Source organism: Vigna unguiculata, chromosome 5 (assembly GCF_037176805.1).
Source record: "Vigna unguiculata cultivar grain cowpea cultivar isolate G323 ecotype 2 chromosome 5, ASM3717680v1, whole genome shotgun sequence".
Taxonomy (NCBI): Eukaryota; Viridiplantae; Streptophyta; class Magnoliopsida; order Fabales; family Fabaceae; genus Vigna; species Vigna unguiculata.
The window spans coordinates 26,497,075-26,503,950 of NC_140796.1; the positions used below are offsets into that span (position 1 = coordinate 26,497,075).

A 6,876-nucleotide genomic window follows, 5' to 3' on the forward strand; every position below is an offset into this window, starting at 1 on the left:
GAGCTGGGTTCAAAACGTCGTGAGACAATTCGATCCATATCTGATGTGGGCGTTAGAGCATTGAGAGGACCTTTCCCTAGTACGAGAGGACCGGGAAGGACGCACCTCTAGTGTGCCAGTTATCGTGCCCATGATAAACGCTGGGTAGCCAAGTGCGGAGCGGATAACTGTTGAAAGCATCTAAGTAGGAAATCCACCTCAAGATGAGTGCTCTCCTATTCCGACTTCCCTAGAGCCTCCGGTAGCACAACCAAGACAGCAATGGGTTCGCTGCCCCAACGGGGATGGAGCGAAAGAAGTTTTGAGAATTCAAGAGAAGGTCACGACGAGACGAGCCGTTTCTAATTAATGATAGGTGTCAAGTGGAAGTGCAGTGATGTATGCAGTTCAAGCATCCTAACAGGCCGTTAGACTTGAACCTTGTTCCTACATGATCCGATCAATTCGATCAGGCACTAGTCATCCATTTTCATTGTTCAACTCTTTGACAACATGAAAAAACCCAAAACTCTGCCTCTTTTCTCTATCTATCTAAGGGATGGAAGGGTAGAGGCTTTTGGTGTCCCCTCCAGTCAAGAATTAGGGCCTCACAATGAGTAGCCAATATGTTTGCTTTTATCTCATGCCTTTCACCAGTGCAGTAAGGGCTTTCTGCCCCGGTTATTTTCCACATTTTGCCTCGGGTCTGGAACCGAGGCATATTGGGGCGAGGCCAAAAGGTACACCTTTTGGCCTCGGTTATCACCCGAAGTCATAGACCCAGTTTTATGCCTCGGTTGTTTTGAAACCGGTGCCATATACATAGCCTTCTGCCTCGGGTCAGTTAGGACCGAGGCCATACGTGATAAATATTTTTTTTTTAATTCAAATTTTCGCAGGCCACCATGCCAGACTGAACCTCACGCTTTAGAACCCGCAGCACCCTCCACGAACTGCTTCAAGTCCAACCCCGCGTGCTTGATCACCCTGCATTCAAACCAAAACACAAACAGTAGGAGAGTAGAACAACCCAAGATCTTCTTCACCAACAGTAACAAGCCCTCAAGTGCCCTCGCTGCGACTCTTCAAACACCAAGTTCTGCTACTACAACAACTACAGTTTGTCACAGCCCAGGCACTTCTGCAAAGCCTGCAAGCGATACTGGACCCGAGGTGGAACTCTCAGAAATGTTCCCGTTGGTGGTGGCTGGAGAAAAAACAAGCGTCTCAAACGTCCAAACGGTGACGCTTCTGCTAACTCTCCTCCTTCTACCTCCAATTCAAACCCTCCCTCACTACCCCACATCCCTTCTACTTGAACCGCAAACCATGCAATGTAAACCCTTTGTTTTATGGCCTACCCAATAGTAACGCTTCTCATGTCATGGATGTTCCTTTCCCAAGGTTTAATCTTCAGTCTGAGCTGAGTGCCCTTGGGTTAGGTTTTTCATCTGGGGGTAACGTTATCTCAACTGAACCTAGTGATAATGGGTTCAACGCCCTTGTGCACCCACCACTCCCGTTATGGCTTCCTTGCTGAGTTCTACTCTCCTGCAGTTCGTTCACGGCGGCGGCTTGCCTGATCTGCTCGTCCACGGAGGTCTCCGCGACCAGGCGGAGGACCACGAGGCCATAGTTGGGGCGATCGGAGGCGTCGACGTGGCGGCGGGGCTCGGGCGCCGGTGACAGCGTGTGGAGAAAGCATTCCGATAGGAATTGCAGAGTTTGAGGGTTCCACTCCATCGCCAGAAAACTTTGTGAGAGATTTTGGGGAGGGCTCGTGCTCGCGGAGAGAGAGAGAGGCGCTAGTGCGGAGAGGAAGAAGGGTTCGCGAATTTCGAACCCTAAATAAAGAGTATGGCTTCGGTTGTTAGAGGAACTGAAGCCATTAACCCCCTTTTGGCACCGGGTCTCCTTGGACCGAGGCTTATACCCCTGACTTCCAACAACTTTTTGGCTCCGGGTCCTACTGGACCGAGGCCTATACCCCTCTTTGGCACCGGTTTTGAGCGAACTGGGGCCTATACCCCTCTTTGGCTTCGGGTATTTGGAGAACCGATGCCTAAAACTTGGCTCTAATTGCAAAAATGCCACCGCGCCATTATATGCTTCGGTTTCTGGCCAGCCGAGGCATATAAGGCGAGGTAAAATGGGAATTATGCACTAGTGTTTCTTCATTCACGGTTTGATATTCTGGTGTCCTAGGCGTAGAGGAACCACACCAATCCCTCCTGAACTTGGTGGTTAAACTCTACTGTGGTGACGATACTATAGGGGAGGTCCTGCGGAAAAATAACTCGGTGCCAGGATGATAGAAAGCTTAACACCTCTCATTCTTATTACTTTTTCAATTTGAAAAAGTAAAATGAATGAAAAAGGAAAAGGTCGTCTTATTCAAAACCCCAATTATGACCACATTTTCCATAGGGCCCTCTTATCTCTTCCTTCATCGAGCTAGACTTGTGGAAGAAGGAACCGAGAAGAAAATAGCAGCAACAATTGGGTTTATTACGGGATAACTCATAATGTTAATGTTTATATATTATGCGCCTTTGCATTTAGCTTTGGGTAGATCCCATACAATAACTGTCATAGCTATACCCTATCTTTTATTTCAGTTATTCGGCAATAGTCAAAAAAACTTTTTGAATTATGGATACAAGAATCCAAATTTAATACGTAATTTTAGTATTCAAAGAAGATTCTTTCAGAATCTTTTTTTTCAATTTTTAAATCCCCTTTTCTTACCGAGTTCAATATTCATGAGATTCATCAATATTTATTTGTTTCGATGTAACAATAAATTGCTATTTTTAACAAGTAGTTTTATTGGTTGGATAATAGGTTATACGTTTTTTATAAAATGGATTGAATTTTTATTAATCTGCATACAGCAAAATAATTGGATTAAATCTAATGTCCGTATTCAATCAAAAAAAGACATTTTGTCAGAATTTAGAAATTATATGTTTAAAATCTTTGTTGTTTTCTTATTTGTTACCTGTTTATATTATTTAGGAAGAACGCCTTTCCCCTTTTTTAATAAAAAACTATTAGTATTAGAAAGTAAACAAAGCAATGAAATTTCTAAAAAAGGAAAAAAAAAAAGATCAAGATATGTTACAAAAACCTCTTATAAATATTCTTTTCAATTATAAACGATGGAAGTGTCCATTTCGATATATAAAAAATAATGAATTTGAAAACGTGGTAAAAAATGAAATTTCAGAATTTTTTTTCATACATATCAACATGATGGAAGAGAAAAAATATCTTTTACGTATCCACAAAATTTATCAAGTTTTGAAAAATTGATGGAAACAAAAATAGATTTCTTCACAAAAAAGAAAATTTCCTCTGATGATTTGTATAATGATTCGTACTATAGGAATGAAGAAAAAATAAACAAATTGAGCAATGAAAATAGAATTCAATTTTGTGATGATGAAACTAAAAAAAAAATTAACTAAAAGAAAGATCCTTTGTTAAATGGACCCTTCCGTGGACAAATAAAAAACGGTTTTTCAACCTCAATACAACGTGAAAAAACTTACAAAAAAAATAACATTTTTATAAATAAAATTCAAGATATCTTTCTTTATAATAAGATTTCTAAAAAGAATAATAGTAATTCTCCAAAATTACAGGAAAATAGAAAAACATTTGATAAAAAATTATTAGTAACTACATTTCTTTAGTTTCAAGCTTAAATTCACACGTACCTTATTTATTTACAGAACTTGAACAAGTAAAAATGAATTATAATTATGCCGCAGAAAAAAAAACAAATAATCCAAATATTATTTGATGCAATTACAACTTATTTGAACGAAAAAAGAAAAGTAAATCGAAAGAACACTAAGTCTATTAAAAGAAACAAAATCTGTAAAAAAGTACCTCAGTGGTCATACAAATTGATGGACAAATTAGAACAACTAGGTGGAAAAATTGAAGCAGATAATTCTCAAATTCGTTCTAGAAAAGGCAAACGTGTAGTCATTTTGACTAATAAAGATAAATTTTTTAAAAAATACAAGACTTATCGTGATCGTGGAGATACTGAAAATACTGAACAAAAAAACGAATTGGCTTTAAGACGTTATTCCCAACAATCGAATTTTCGGAGAGATATAATCAAAGGATCTATCCGTGCTCAAAGACGGAAAACAGTTACTTGGAATTTTTTTCAAAAAAGGGTGCATTCGCTGCTTTTTTTGGATAAAATTGAAAAATCAATATTCTTTTCTTTTCATAGCTTAAAATCAATGAAAAGATTTTTATGTTAAATATTTGGATTCGTAAAAGGACAGAATTTCAAATTTTAAGTTCTATAGAGGAAAAAACAAAACAAAAAGTCCAAAAAAGAAAGAGGAGGAAGCAAAAAAGGAAAATGCAGAAAGAAAATGTATAGAAATAGCAGAAGCCTGGGATAGCATTATATTTGCTCAAGTAATAAGAGGTGTTTTATTAATAACCCAATGCTTTATTAGGAAATATATTTTATTACCTTCATTTATAATAATTAAAAATACAATCCGTATACTATTTTTTCAAATTCCAGAATGGTCTGAAGATTATATGGATTGGAAGAGAGAAATATATATTAAATGCACGTATAACGACGTTCAATTATCCGAAAGAGTTTCCGCAAAAATGGCTAACAGATGGGATTCAGATAAAAATATTATTTCCTTTTCGTCTAAAACCTTGGTATAAATCTAAAATACAATGCAATGAAAACAAAAAAAATTCAAAGAAAAAAAAGAACTTTTGTTTTTTAACAGTTTGGGGGATGGAAGTCGAATTGCCTTTTTCTAGTTCCACGAAAAATCCACTTTCCTTTTTCGACCCCATTTTAAAAGAACTAAAAAAAACAGAAAAAATTTGAATTTTTCACTTTTTTAGTTCTAAAAGTTTTAAGTGAAAAATTCAAACTGTTTCTCAATATCGTAATAGAAAAAGCAAAAGGGATCATCCAAAGTATTCTTGAAATTATTAGAAAAAGTATAGTATTCCTCACGACAAAAAAAACAAGAATTTTTAAATTTAAAATATTTTTTTATTAAAAGGAAACCCCCAAAACTCGATGAATTGAGCGAAAACAAAAAATATTCAACAATTTGGAAGAATAATTCAATGATTTCTGAAGCAACCATTTCAATTCAATCGATAAAGTCGACAAATTTTTCATTGAAAAAAAAATCTATAAAGGATCTCAATACTAAAAGAAAGTAGTTATTAAAAAAATAGAAAAAATGAAAAAAGAAGAAAAGAAAAGAGGACTTGGAATTCCCGAGACAAATATTCATTCGAAGAAAAAAATTTATGATAGTAAAAGGATAGAATTCGAAAAAAAAATTGCAGATATTCCAAAGAAGAAATATTAGCTTAACTAAAAAATCACATTCTTTTTTTCAATTTTTGATGAAAAAATATACATAGATATCCTTCTATATATCATTTGTATTCCGAAAATCCAACAACAACTTTTTCTTGAATCAACAAACATTTTTTTAAATAAATGGCTTTACGATAATGAACCAAATACAGAAAGAAGTTATAAAATAAATCAAAGTATAATTCCCTTTCTTTTAAAATTACACAAATATTTTAATAATAAGAATGTGAATTCACATAATTATTTTGATGTCTCTGTTTTGTCACAACCATATGTATTTTTAAATTTGTTACAAACCTGAATTATTAACATAAGCATATATAAGTTAAGACTTTTTTTTCAATATAATAAAAAAAAATCTGAAAAATGAAATAAAGGATTCTTTTTTTGGAGCACAAGGAATAGTTTATTCTAAAAGAAAACAAAATAACCTGCTCAATTATGAACTAAATCAATGGGCAAATTGGTTAAAGAATAATTATTATCAATATAACTTATCTAACAGTAGCTGGTCAAAATTAGTATCACAAAAATGGAGAAATAGAATCACTAAATGTGGTGTAACTCAAAATAAAAATTTAACCAAATGGGATTCATATGGAAAAAGCCCATTAATTCTTTACCAAGAACAACAAGGAATCACATTAAAAAAAATTAGAAAACAATATAAATACGATCTTTTATCCTATAATTTTATGAATTATGCAAATAAGAAAGACTCATATATTTATCGATATAGATCCCTATTTCAATCAAATAGAAACACAATGATTTCTTCTAATTACAATACATATAAAAAAGACTTATTTAATAGAATAAGTAATATTTTTATCAAGAATTATATAGCAGAAGATACTATTATTATAAATCCGGATAGAAAATATTTGGATTGGACAGGAATCAGTAGAAAAATACTAAATTGTTCCATATGAAATCCGGAATTTTGGTTCTTTCCAAATTTGTGATATTTTATAATACATTTAGGGGTAACTCGCAAATTATACCAATAAAATTACTTTATTTACATTCTCTTTTTTTACATTCTAAAGGAAATAAAAATGTTAGTGAAAATAATATTACTAGAAAGAAAAAAAATAGACGTTTTTAAAACATCGTAAACAAAACCCAAGAACAATCTGGAGGCAGAACTTCAATTCTTAGTAAGAAATTTTTTGAATTTCCATTTAAACTGGAAAAATTTCTTAGGTCAAAAAATATTTAACAATGTAAAAGTATATTGTCTCCTTATTAGATTGACAAATTTAAGAAAAATTACTATAGCCTCTATTCAAAGAGGAGAACTAGGTCTAGATATTATGATGATTCAAAAACAGATGAATTTAACTCTTTCAGGCTTAAGGAAAAAGAAAAATAATAAATATAGGAAAAAATAACTATTTGTTATCGAACCAGTTCGCCTGTCTAGAAAAAATAATAAACAATTTTTTAAGTATAAAACGATGGGTCTTTCATTAATTCATAAGAATAAACGCAAAATT

At 33.7% G+C, this 6,876-nt stretch overlaps 2 pseudogenes; both read left to right on the forward strand.

The window, feature by feature from the left end:
• LOC146886302 (25S ribosomal RNA) overlaps positions 1–243 on the forward strand; it is a 2,698-nt pseudogene extending 2,455 nt beyond the window's left edge.
• Positions 244–492: 249 nt separating this feature from the next.
• On the forward strand, positions 493–1,665 carry LOC146886303 (uncharacterized; annotated as a pseudogene).
• Positions 1,666–6,876: the final 5,211 nt, after the last annotated feature.